The sequence below is a fragment of the Myotis lucifugus genome, unplaced genomic scaffold (genome assembly GCF_000147115.1).
Source record: "Myotis lucifugus unplaced genomic scaffold, Myoluc2.0 scaffold_63, whole genome shotgun sequence".
NCBI lineage: Eukaryota > Metazoa > Chordata > Mammalia > Chiroptera > Vespertilionidae > Myotis > Myotis lucifugus.
In genome coordinates this window covers 4,249,916-4,264,326 of record NW_005871111.1, presented here as the reverse complement: position 1 = coordinate 4,264,326, position 14,411 = coordinate 4,249,916, and the positions used below count along the sequence as shown (strand labels likewise).

The window sequence follows — 14,411 nt, the reverse complement described above, 5'->3', positions numbered from 1 at the left end:
ATAAAACATATTAAGTGTTCACAATATTAAAAAAGATTGAAACTCCCCATTTCACTGCACTTAAATTTGACCAATTTTTATTACATCTCTAGCATTTCTGTCTCTGATATTTCTTATACTCACTAAAATTCGCTGGAAAATATTAAAATTGCATTAATCACATCTTTAAGCTTGCATGTCAGATTCAAGAGTTATAGAGCATATATATTTGGTTTTCATGTTGAAGCCAATCAGAAGTATGAGGATAACCCTAACACAGAACTATTTTAAAAGGTTGTTAAGTATGTAAATATGTACCTTAAAACAATATCTCCCCAATAAAACCCTTCAGAAGCAGAAACATAGTAACTCAAGAGAGTCACTCCAGTTGATGAGAGCTTCAATTCATCAGGAATATATAATTTTAAATGTATATATATAAATTATAATATAACCTAAAAATAACATATTACAATGTAGCTTCAAAATATATAATGTAAAAACTCAGAGAGTACTATAGAAAAAAGGCAGAAGTCCACATAGATGGTGGGATATTTTAACACACTATCCTAAAGAATGAATGAAATAAGCAAAACAATAGATACACAATATATGAGGATATATGAGTTGGGAACAACACTAACAAATGACACTGGGACAACATTAACAAATTTGACACACATTGAACTCTGCTCCCCCAAAATGCAGACAAAATATTATTTTCAAGGACCAATGTTGCATTTACAAAAACTGACTATACACAAAGATAGAAAGCATGGTACAAACAGAACCAAAGGACTAAAATCAGACAGACCACATTCTTTGACCACAGAGTTTTTAAGACAGAAATAAATAGCAAAAAATATAACTGCACAAATGCCACATGTTAGGACATTTTTAAAAAATCTTCTGAGCAAATGACTAAACAAAAATAGATAAAATTAAAAACAATATATATTTTAAACTGATAATATTTTTTTACAAAGGCTTCTCAAAATTATTTCATGCAGATTAAGGATTCCTTAAAGGGAAATTTCAAATAATTTTTAAAAATTCCAAAAATAAGAAAGGCCAAAAATTAATGAGCTATCATTCATCTTGAGATGTTAGAATAGAACAGAAGAAAATTCAAAGAAAGTAAAATGGAGAAAATAAAGATAAAAGTTGCAGTTAATAAAATAGAAAATAAGATTCAACATAGCAGCAAAATAGGTAGAAACTGCACTCATCTCCTCCCAGAACTGACCTGGAAGTACAACTAAGATATAGAGCAATCAACCAGGATAGCCAACTGAAGACCAGCTGAAAAGAAGCCGTATAAATAAGGATTTACAAAAGAGACCACATTGAGACTAGTAGGAAGTATGGAGACACAAAAAGGACTGGCCCTGCTCCCACAGGCAGCAGTTGAGATTCTGGAGGCACCCCCTGAGAAGTGTGGGGTCTCATGCCCAAACTGGGCTCCACAGCCCAGAGCATCAGAGCCAAGAAGAGAGACCCACGTAACATCTGGCTGTGAAAAGCAGCAGGGCTTCTCTCGGGCAGAGAGAGATGAGAGTCTGCTAGAAAAATAGGAACCCCCTTACAGGGTCAACATATAAAATCTCTTTTGCAGCCACTCACCCTGGGCTCTGACAGAATGAGGGCAGAGCAGGCTACAATTGTATGAGAAGAAACTGGGATTCTGGGGAGAGAGCTGAGAAAACAACTTCCAGGATATCTATGCTGAGTCGTTCTACAACACCATAGATGCCATCTTTCTTGGGTTGAGCTTGCCCTTCCATACAGCATCAGCCTGGGGGAAAGCAATAGCCCCACCCTGCAGACACTCTGTTGACCCATCTTGCAGAGCTTCTGTCCTGCTGAGGAGTGAGAGGCCTGGGATGCGGTATAGAGGTCTGGGCAGACTCAAGGGATGTTAGTGACTGAGTTGTGTGGCTTTCCTGTGAACCTGACTGGTGCCTCTTCTTCACGGTAGAACTTCTGAGCTCCCAGGGGCCCCAACCTCATGACTTTTGGAGGTTCCACCCTGCTGAGCCCTGGGCAGAATCCAGGACAGTCTGAGGTGTGTGGCTCAGGGATGGAAGCCATAGCCCCGCAAATCCCCCAAACCTGACCAGCATTTCCTCCTCTCCTGACTCCCAGTGGCCCCTCCCTGCTGGGATCAGACTCCTGGCAGAATCTGGGACAGACTATGTTGTGTGGTCCTAGAACAGAGGATATTTTTTTTATCTCACACCTGATCAGTAGAGAGTCTTCTTTTCACACGGACAAATTTTGGTCTGGTTAGGCCTGATAAACTTTGCTGGCCTCATCCTGACTACTCTCTGAAACCCCAACCCACACAAAGGCGTGCAAGTACCCACTGGGTGGCAGCTAGACTTGGTAAACCCTAGGACATTTGCTGAGGGACCCCAGACCCAGTTCTGGCACCAAGGCTGAACCCATATAGATATGAAGAACACCTCTCACTCCTACCTAGTAACTCACTGTGAACCTATTGCATGCAATTTAAGTACTGCCAGAGTTTCTTTCAGTGGCTGAGTCTAATAGGCAGCTGGCAGGTGGGGGCAAACAGAAGTGGACCTAGGGCAGTGATGGCGAACCTTTTGAGCTAGGCGTGTCAGCATTTTGAAAAACCCTAACTTAACTCTGGTGCCGTGTCACATATAGAAATTTTTTGATATTTGCAACCATAGTTAAACAAAGACTTATATTTTTGATATTTATTTTATATATTTAAATGCCATTTAACAAAGAAAAATCAACCAAAAAAATGAGTTCGCATGTCACCTCTGACACGCATGTCATAGGTTCGCCATCACTGACCTAGGGGCTCCTAGGGACTTTTGCTCACCTGCCCCCAGGTCCAGTGCTGGTAAAGCAAACATTGATGCACAGCTTGACCCTTCCCACACACACACAGGCCCAGAAGAGGCAGCCACAAACTGTGAATCACTTTGTAGCTCCAAACAGCGTCAGTCACAGGCAGAGTCTGACATTGACCTGCATCAGAATCATTCCCAAGAGGCCCCAGAATCAACACACCCAATGGCCAGCTTCAGACAACAAAGAGCAGTATTCAGTTTAGGTTTACAATCAACATATCCAAAGAGATATATCAGCAGGTACCACACCTTGCTGAGGCAACTTCCTCTCTATGTGGTCAGCACCTGCACAGCAGCTAGAACATTGTGGTTGGGGTTGATCCTCACATTCATCCAGCCTGAGGGTTGATTCCATACATGTATGGGTAAATAGCAATCAAGATTCAAACGGAGGACCCACATAACTCACATAAAGGACATTTCTAAAGCACCCAACACAGGTGATCAAGGACACTGAGCCACAGGGTCCCACAAGACACCTACTACACATAAGGCCACTCTACCTAGACTGAGAATCATAGCAGATAAAACTAACTCATAGAAACAAACACAAAGGCAGCCAAAATGGTGAGACAAAGAAACATGCACCAAATGAAAGAACATGAGAAATCACTAGAAAAAGAGCTAAATGAAATGGAGGCAAGTTTACCAGATATAGAGTTCAAAAGAATGGCTATAAGGATGCTCAAGTCTCAGGGGAAGAATGGATGAAATCAATGAGAACTTAACCAAAGAGATAGTAAACATAAAAAGGGATATAGAAACCATAAAAAAAGAACCAGTCAAAAATATCTGAAATAAAGAATACACTAGAGGGAATAAACAGTGGTTGGATGAAGCAGATAATTCAATCAGTGATTTGGAAGACAAGGTAGAAAAAACATCCAATCAGAGCTGCATAAAGAAAAAAGAATTTTAAAAATATAAGAACGTTTAAGGGAACTTTGGTACAACATGAAGAGTAACAACATATACACACAAAAGTACAAGAAGGAGAAGAGAGAGAACAAAGGATTGAGAAACTGTTTTTGAAGAAATAATGACTGAAAATGACCCTAAGACACACAAGCCCAGGAAGCACAGAGATTCCCAAACAAGATGAACCCAAAAAGCCCCTCACCAAGACACATCATAAGACACATCATAATTAAAATGGCAAAGGAGAGAATCTTAAAAATACCAAGAGAAAGACAGTAAGTTATAAAGGAGCTCCCATGAGTTTATCAACAAAACCATTTCAGGCCTAAAGAGATTCACATGAAACATTTAAAGTCATGAAAAACAAAGACCTACAACCAAGACTACTTTACCCAGCAAGGCTATCATTTAAAATTGAAGGAGAAATAAAGAGCTTCCCAGACAATAAAAAGCTAAAGGACCTCATTACCACCAAACCAATAGTACAAGAAAGGTTAAAGAGCCCTCTTTAAGGAGAAGAACAAGACAGAGAAGGAAGAGAAGAAGGAGGAGGAGGAGAGAGGAACATGGATATAAAGAATAAAATGGCAATAAATAAGTACCTATCAATAATCACCTTAAATGTAAATGGTTTAAATGCTCCAATCAAAAGACATAGGATAGCCGAATGGGTAAGAAAGCAAGATATATATATATATATATATATATATATATATATATATATATATGCTGTCAACAAGAAAACCACCTCAAAACAAACAGACTAAAAATAAAGAGATGGGCCGAAACCGGTTTGGCTCAGTGGATAGAGCGTTGGCCTGCGGACTGAAAGGTCCCAGGTTCGATTCCGGTCAAGGGCATGTACCTTGGGTGCGGGCACATCCCCAGTAGGTGATGTGCAGGAGGGCAGCTGATCGATGTTTCTCTCTCATCGATGTTTCTAACTCTCTATCCCTCTCCCTTCCTCTCTGTGAGAATCATAAAAATATATATATATAAAAAAAAAAAAGAGATGGAAAAAGGTATTTCATGCACATGGAAATGAAATAAAAGCTGGAGTAGCAATACTACAAACAAAGGCTATGGTAAAAGACAATGAAGGACATTACATAATGATAAAGGGAGCAATCCAACAAGAGGCTATAACCCTTGTAAACACTTAAGCACCCAACATAGGAGCACCTAAATATATAAAGCAAATCTTGATGGACATAAAGTGAGAAACGACAGTAATACATTCACAGTAAAGGACTCTAACACCCTATTGACATCAGTGGATGGATCTTTCAGACAGAAAATCAACAATGAAACAACGACCTTAAAGGACACACTAGATAAAATGGATTTAATAGATATCTTCAGAGCATTTCACCCCAAAGTAGCAGAATATACATTATTTTCAAGTACACATGGAACATTTTCCAGAATAGACCACATGTTAGAACACAAAACATTTCTCAATAAGTTTAAAAAGATTAAAGTCATATTAAGCACCTTCTCTGACCATAATGGTGTAAAAATAAAAATCAATCACAAGAAAAACACAAAAACACATGGAGATTAAATGACATGTTACAAAACAATCCATGGATTAACAATGAGATAAAGGAAGAAATCAAAAGATACCTTGATCAATGTCATAGTCAATGGGCAAAAACTAAAACCATTTCCCCTAAAAACAGGAACAATGCAGGGATGCACACTTTCACCACTCCTATTTGACATAGTACTGGAAGTGCTAGCCATAGTGATCAGACAAGAAGAAACAAAAGGCATCCAAATTGGAAAAGAAGAAGTGAAGTTGTCATTATTTGCAGATGACTTGATATTGTACATAGGAAACCCTAAAAACTCCATCAAAAAACTACTAGAACTAATAAATGAATTTGGTAATGTAGCAGGATACAAAATTAACACTCAGAAATATATGGCTGTTTAATACACCAATAATGAATTCACAGAAAGAGAAACTGCAAAAACAATCCCATTTACCATTGCAACAAAAAAATTAAGATACCTAGGAATAAATTTAACCACGGAGGTGAAGGACCTGTACTCAGAACATTACAGGATGCTGAAAAAAGAGATAGAGAAAGACAAAAACAAATGGAAGAATACACCGTGTTCATGGATTGGTAGAATCAACATCATTAAAATGTCCATACTACCCAAAGCAATTTATAGGTTCAATGCAATCCCCATTAAAATACCAACAGCATACTTCAAAGACCTAGAACAAACTCTCCAAAAATTCATCTGGAATAAAAAAAAAAGACCCCGAATAGCTGCAGCAATCTTGAGAAAGAGGAACAAAGTTGGAGGGATCACAATACCAGATATCAAGCTATACTACAAAGCCACTGTTCTCAAAACTGCCTCGTACTGGCACAAGAACAGACATATAGACCAATGGAACAGAACAGAGAATCCAGAGATCGACCCAAGTCATTATGCTCCATATTTAACAAAGGAGGCAAGAGCATACAATGGAGTCAAGACAGTCTCTTCAATAAATGGTGTTGGGAAAATTGGACAGATACATGCAAAAAAAATGAAACTAGACAACCAACTTACACCATAGACAAAAATAAATTCAAAATGGATAAAGGACTTTAACGTAAGACAGGAAACCATAAAAATCTTAGAAGAAGCCATAAGCAGCAAAATATCAGACATATCTCATAGCAATATCTTTACCAATACAGCTCCTAAGGCAATGGAAACTAAGGAGAAAATAAACAAATAGGACTACCTCAAAATAAAAAGCTTCTGCACAGCGAAATAAACCATCAACAAACAACAAGAAAGCCCACTGCATGGGAGAACATATTTGCCAATGTTATCTCCGATAAGGGTTTAATCTCCAAAATTCATAGGGAACTCATACAACTTAACAAAAGCAATCCAATCAAAAAATGGGCAAAGGACCTAAATAGACACATTTTGAAAGAAGACATACAGAAGACCATGAAACATATTAAAAAATGCTCAAAGTCACTAATCATTAAAGAGATGCAAGTTAAAATGACAATCAGATATCACGACACACCTGTCAGAATGGCTACTATCAGCAAATCAACAAATGACAAGAGTTGGCGAGGATGTGGAAAAAGGGAACCCTAGTACACTGCTGGTGGGGATGCAGACTGATGCAGCCACGGTGGGAAACAGTATGGAGTATCCTCAAAAAATTATATTTGGAACTGCCATTTGACCCAGTGATCCCACTTCTAGGAATATATCGTAAGAAACCCAAAGCACCAATCAGAAATAATGTATGCACCCCTATGTTCATAGCAGCACAATTTACAATAGCTAAAATCTGATAAAAACAGCCCAAGTGCCCATTAGCAGATGAGTGGATAAAAAGGCTGTGGTACATTTACACGATGGCAGCTGTAAAAAAGAAAGAACTCATCATTTGTAACAGCATGGATGGACCTGAAGAGCATTATGCTAAAGGAAATAAGCCAGTCAGAGAAAGATAAATATCACATAACCTCACTCATATGTGGAATCTAATGAACAAGATAAATCCAGACACATAAAAACATGGAACAGTATGGAATCTCAGAGGGAAGGTGGGAGAGGGAGAGTGGGGGGAAGATACCAACCAAAGAACTTGTATGCATATATGCATAACCTATGGACACAAACAATAGGGTGGTGAAGGCCTGGGGCAGGGGGTGGGGCAGGCTAGAAGGGGTCAATTGGGGGAAAAGGGGACATATGTAATACTTTCAACAATAAAGATTTTTTTTTTTTTTAAAAAGAGGAAAAGAGAGCAGTTTGTGCTCAGCTCAATCTCATTGCTGTAGATAGTTCTAAATTTCTTTAAAGGAGCCAGAAATATATAATCCTATATAATAAGATAATAATATGCTAATTATCCATTATGCTATAATGTCATGACCAATCTACAAGTGGTGGAGAACTACAGGAGGGTGGGGCAGTGAGCTAGGAGCAGGGAGAGCTGCAGGAGGGCGGAGCAGCAGGTGGAGAGCTGCAGGAGGCCGGAGCAGCAGGTGGAGAGCTACAGGAGGGCGGGGCAGTGAGCTAGGAGCAGGGAGAGCTGCAGGAGGGCAGAGCAGCAGGTGGAGAGCTACAGGAGGGTGGGGCAGTGAGCTACAAGCAGTGGAGAGCTACCAGCGGCGGTGGGTGGGTGGCCAGCTGAGACAAGCTGCAGCGAGCTACTCGCACACGATTCATGCACAGGGCTACTAGTTGAGTATATAATCTCAAAAAGTTTTAATGTTGGCTCAAATTACTTTTAAATATTAAGGAGGCCAAAATAAAGTCATTTTATAAACTCTGAGCAATACAAATATACATAAATATCACATAATCTCACTCATATGTGGAATCCAATGAACAAAATAAACTGATGAACGAAACAGATCGAGAGACACTGAAACATGCAACAGACTGATGTATTTCATAGGGAAGGGGCGGGGAGGAGGGATGGGAAGAAATTAAACAAAGAACTTAATGCATACTAAAGGCCCAATGCATGAAATCCATACAAGAGTAGGCCTTCCTTCCCCTGGCTGCCAGCACCAGCTTCCCTCTGGCACCCTGAACCTGGGCTTCCCTGCAGCCACAGGCAGGCACCTGGGACCTGGGCTTCCCTCGCAGCCCCGGCTTCAACCAGGTCGTCCAGAAGGACGTCCAGAAAAACGTCTGGTCTAATTATCATATTATGCTTTTATTATTATAGATCTGCATAGCTCATGGACGAACAATAGTTCAGGGAAGGCCGGAGGAGGGGGCAGGAATGGGATGGAAGGGGGTCAATGAAGGAAAAAAGGGGACATCTGTTATACTTTTAACAATAAAGATTAAATAAATAAACAAATAAGAGAGAAAATGTTCCAAAGAGATGAATTGGAGAGAGGCAACTCTTCTTAAAAGTTTTTGCTTTAAAGGGGAACAGAGTCCTGGCTGGTGTGGCTCAGTTAGTTAGAGTGTTGTCCATAACCAAAGGGTTGTGGGTTTGATTCCAGCCAGGCTTTGGGTTCGATCCACAGTTGGGGCACCTATAGGAGGCAACTAATTAATGTTTCTCTCTTACATCAATGTTTTTCTCTCTCCCTATCCCTTCTTCTCTCTCTAGGATCAATGAAAAAAGCTATCTTTGGGTGAGGATTTAAAAAAATAAAATAAAGGGAAACAAAGAAATGGCTTAATCTTACAAATATAATATTAAGCAAAAGAATCTATGAATGAATGCCTCCAGAAAAAGGAGATATATGTAATACTTTAAACAATAAAGAATTTAAATAAATAAAGAAAGAAGGCCTCCTATCAATATATATAAAACCCTAATATGCAAATAGACCAAACAGTGGAACAACCGAACAACCGGTCGCTATGATGTGCGCTGACCACCAGGGGGCATGCACTGAACATGGTGGGCATTGGCAGCAGGTGGCAGAGTGACGAACATGGTGGGCATCAGCCATGGTGGGATGGTGGAGCAGGTGAGCGGGGGCGCCAGACCAAGGCGGGGTGCCAGTTGCTGTCATCGGGCCGAGCCTCTGGTGGTTACTGAAAATTCTTTGCTCCCATGCACCACAGTCCCACTGGGCACTTGCACCTGCTGCCGGTGCCAGCCCCGCTCACACCCGCTGCTGGCACCCAGCGCTGGCCCTGATCACTCAGTGCTGTCAGTGGGTGTGAGTGGCGGCTACTGGCCCCAATTGCCCCTCAGGGCTTCTCCACCTCCCCCTGCTCCTGAAGGGCAATCAGAGCTGGCAGCCACCACTCGCACCCGCTGCCAGCGCTGGAGCCACTGCTCACACCCACTGCCAGCACCGGCCCTGCTCGCAGCCAGCGCCAGAGCCGCTGCTCAAACCCGCTGCTGGTGCCCGGCGCTGGTCCTGATTGCTCAGTGCCATCAGTGGGTGCAAGCGACTGCCAGCCCCTATCATCCCTGAGGGATTCTCTATCTGCCCCTGCTTCTGAAGGGTGATGGGAGCAGCAGCCACCGCTTGCACCCACTGATGGTGTCGGCCCTGCTCGGACCTGCTGCTGGTGCTGGCCCCTATCGCTCTGTGACATCAGCATGTGGGAGCGGCGGCAGTGGCAGGGGCTGCCATCAGATGGGGACAAGGGGCCGTGGTGGGAGGGGCAGAGTGGGGGCACGGAGGATGGGCTGAGACCTGCCCCTGTGCCCACCACAGCCTCCCAGCCCACAGTACCTTTCAAGGTGCATGAATTTGTGCACTGGGCCCCTAGTATTTATATAAAATTCCAAAAAAAACTTGTGATCCGGAAGGAGAAAGGAAAAGGTTTCAGAGTAATAGCAATGTATATTTTTTCTTACATGGTGAATAGTGGGGTATTTGCCTATTGTCACAAAGTTTTAAAAAGTATTTGAGAAGACCAGATTTAAATTAAAATTCTAAAACATTATATACATAGGTTTGGCCAGTTGGTGAACATTTGTACCTTTCTGGTTTAATTAAAAGCAGGATTTGTAAACCACAAAAAATCTTAAGAATTAAATCAGACTATAGCCATTTTCTTCATTTTTAACTCCATAGAACTCTCTGTGTGTTTGGCTCTGAGTATGAAAAAATGCAGTACAGTAACTGCCAAGACATTCATTTTTTAATGGATATTTTAGTTTTATTTCCAAGACCTCCTGAGATATTGCACTTCACAAACACAAACCATTTGGTTATATAATAGTGATCTAAGTGTGAAGACATGACTGTTTTTTCTTGGTAAATTCGTGAGAGTAAAATCCCCACATTACAAAAGAGGAATAGAGCTTCTGCCAACCATAATGATGCTTCTAAGCCATGAATGAGTTAGCTGTGGACTATGAGCAGTCAGATCCACCCACTGTTCCCAGTTGTTTTGCAAAAAGCAAGGATAGCCCTAGCTGGTTTGGCTCAGTGGCTAGAGCGTGGGCCTGTGGACTGAAGGGTCCCGGGTTTGATTTTAGTCAAGGGCACATGCCAGGTTGTGGGCTCAATCCCCAGTAGGGGGTGTATAGAGGGCAGCCAATCAATGATTCTCTCTCATCATTGATGTTCCTATCTCTCTCTCCCTCTCCCTTCCTCTCTGAAATCCATGAAAATATATTTTAAAAAGCAAGGAGAAGCCAGGGTATATCAGTTCTACTGCTGGGCGTTCATTCAACAGTTTGTTGAATTCTTTGAACATCTGCTTCAAAGGAGATGATCATCTACTTCAGCGGTTCTCAACCTGTGGGTCGCGACCCCCTTGGGAGTCGAACAACCCTTTCACAGGGGTTGCTTAAGACCATCGGTAAACACATATATAATTACATATTGTTTTTATGATTAACCACTATGCTTTAATTATGTTCAATTTGTAACAATGAAAATACTTCCTGCATATCAGATATTTACATTACGATTCATAACAGTAGCAAAATTACAGTTATGAAGTAGCAACGAAAATAATTTTATGGTTGGGGGTCACCACAACATGAGGAACTGTATTAAAGGGTCGCGGCATTAGGAAGGTTGAGAACCACTGATCTACTTCACCAGAGCATAAGAGAGAAGGCAAATGCCTGAATGATTGGTTTATGAGACTTCCAGCCCAAAAGCAAAAAGGCCCTGAAACTAAGTTCAAATGTATTCATAAAAGAATACTTCCAATCCATTCCATTCTCCCTCACTGCAGACAACACACATGCTGGTGGGAAGACATTATTTTATATCAAAGCCACCAAAAAAGCTAGACCACTTCTAAACCTATCCTAATGGCTGACGACTAAATCTTAAATAATTCTGAATTACAAGTGACAACAAAAGCCATTCTAATATTCTCTGTCTGCCTAAGCTAATAGTTGTCTGTTGTTGTTGTTTTAATAAAAAAGAAATGAAAGGTTCAATGACACTTTATAGTACACACTGCTTGTATAACTTCCTGTGTGTGTGTGTGTGTGTGTGTGTGTGTGTGTGTGTCTCAATTCCTAATTTCTGGCTTATCAGTTTAGTTAACCTCTGCTATTTTCTGGGATTCATTCCAAGGGGACCAAAATGCATTACTAAAATTGGCATCTCTGCTCCTGAGCTTAATTCAGAGAGGTTCTGAAGTGGTCTGAAACCATTTTTTTAATATTCTACACACAACTTTATGCTAAAAAGTAACAAACACTGTTCAAGATCAGTAATTGATAGGAAATGTAAAATTTTTAGTTTTCCTCCAAAACATTTTTTATGTATTCCAAATGTACAATGCTGAAAGAGAGTAAGTACTTTGCTGATGGCACACGGTTTTGTTGCAATGTTACAAATACTCTACTGACTTAAAGTTGAACAAGGTTTTTTAAGGTACTGTGAGAGATGATCTAAGTATTTACACGTAAACTATATATTTCTGAACCCTTTTATAAGTGTTTTTTTCTCTTTAATTTTTGTTTGAAAAACCTACAGGTACCAATCATAAATGCCTATCTACAAAAATGCCAAGAACCAATGTCATGAAATTAGGAATCTAACATGCTAAAGAGTTACAGAATTATACATTTTTTTTTAGTTGGGAAACATCTTAGTTATTATTAGAAGGCCCTCGGAATCCCAATCCAACCCCCTAATTTGGCAGATGAGGAAACTGAGGCCCAGAGAATTTAGGCTAACCAGTGTCACAGACAAACGGCACGTCATACCAAAATTCTGACGTCAAGTCCGAAGCTCTGAAAGAATATTTGTTTCCACACCCTTTAAGATTTGGGGAAAGAATTTTAACCGAGAACACTCTAAGCAACCCCTCACTATAAGGAACTCCTCCAGGGTTACAAGAGCCCCTGTCATCCTGTTTACAAACGCAAGGGAAATAGCACCCACAGCACCCAATTTCTGAGCCGGCCTCCTCCTACCTGAGGTTTCCGAAGTGATTCCCCAGTCGGGTCTCTTTTTCTCACCTCTACGAATCCCTTTAAACGAGCGCTTTGGTTGGGATTGGGTCTTGTATTTTGTTTTTAATTTGCTGGAGGATAGCAGAAAAGGGTGGAAAGCAGAGGCTCGGGTCTATAACACACTTTTTTTTTTCCTCTGTCATCCAAACCAATAAATCCTTCCTCCAGGACCCAAGGCTTACGGTTTAAGTCGCAGTCCCTTCCGTCCCAAAGTGTAGGAAGGAGACGGAAAAGAAGTTGGCGGGTTGGCCCGTCCTTTCCGTGGCGCCCGGCAGGTGCGCCCAGGCTCGCTGGCTGCCCTTGGTCCTGCGCCCCGATCCCCCTCGCCTCCGCTCCCCCCACCCCCGGGTTCCCAGCCCCGGGGAAGCCGAGAGCTCCCCGGCGCCCCTCCAGCCGCCCCCCTCCCCCCCGGCCGCTGGACTCTCAGGTGGCGCCGCTGAGCTGCCCCGAACTCCGGGTCCCCAGGTGGCCCACGGGCTCCGGGCGGGCCACGCGCGCCCCAGCGGCTGGCCGGCTCCTGGATTGCCCGGGCCCGAAGAGGAGGCAGTGGGGGAATGGAGGAGAGAGAAGCGGGTCTCACCTCGATGCCGGGGTCCAACCCAGACGGAAAGCAGAGATGGCGGCCGCACCCTGGCTCTCGCACTCGCGTGGCTCTGGCTCAGCCGGTGTGGACTCTGCAGTGGGGCGGCTCCAAACTCCTCACCGAAGGGGCCGGGCAACTCTCGGGAGAGTGGAGCGCAGCCGAGGGTGTGGGGAGGAGGGGCCGAGGGGGAACGGGTGGGGAGGGGAGAGGGGAGGGAGAGCGGGATGCTGCCAGCGCCCCTCTCCACGCTCGCTCCGGGGCGGGAGGAACGGACCCAGCGGGCGGCCAGGTGACCCGGGGCGCAGGTGACCGAGGCGGCGGCTGGGATAAGGCTGCGGGTGGCCGCGCGGAGGACTACCGGGAGCTCGGGAAGGAGGACCCCATGCGTTTCCGAGGCAGAAAGCGGAGGCAAACCCAGCAGGAAGGCGGCGCCACTCCTGGATGCTGCCATCAGCTACAGCGCGCCCACCTTAAGCCAGTGGTTCTCAGACTCTTAGTTGGGCTAGGAGTCCCCCTGTTCCTCCCACTTCCAGACTTCCAGGCCTCTGCTCCGTCAGGGGTGGGAAATGTGCCATAACGATTTCAGTAATTGGGGGGAGTGGGAAAGGAAAGAGAACTGAAAAGCCCAGGAGTAGTGAGGTAGTGAGTTTCCTGTAACCAGGGATGTCAGCCAACCATATTGGTCATGCTTGTAAGGAAGGCTGAAGAGGCCACTCAGGCATCAAGTGGGGGCTGGACTAAATGGCCACTTACCTTTATCTTGAAAATTAATGGCTTTTGATATAGAAAAAAAAAGCGTCCTTGAACAGTCTGATTCCGACCTCAAAGTAAATAGACATCTTCTTGCTCTCCACTCAAAATGTTCACCCATGGATTTGTTTATTAATTGAGGAGGTGCTGTGCGCCAGACAATATGCTAGGTGCAGTTATTATGTTCCTTGAACTTGGGGTTGTGGCAGACAGACAAGCAAGTATTCCTATAACTATTCATTGTGATGGATGATACAGGGTGAGGAAGAATGAATTAAGTGGAGTGGACATGCTCTAGGTCGGTTGGATAGTTAATTTTAAAAGGTTTCTAGACATGAACTTGCCTAACACCCTCACAGGAAGAGGCATTGGAAGCACAGAGAGAAAGGAGCCC

The 14,411-nt window shown here is 42.9% G+C and overlaps 1 protein-coding gene across 2 annotated transcripts in view; it reads right to left on the bottom strand.

The window, feature by feature from the left end:
- LEPR (leptin receptor) overlaps window positions 1-13,432 on the bottom strand; it is an 83,778-nt gene extending 70,346 nt beyond the window's left edge. For both annotated transcript variants that reach the window (XM_014456752.2, XM_006089782.3), the window contains exon 1: window positions 13,265-13,432. The gene's annotated coding sequence lies outside the window, so the exon portion shown is untranslated. The remainder of the gene's footprint in view (window positions 1-13,264) is intronic.
- Between the last annotated feature and the right edge of the window lie 979 nt (window positions 13,433-14,411).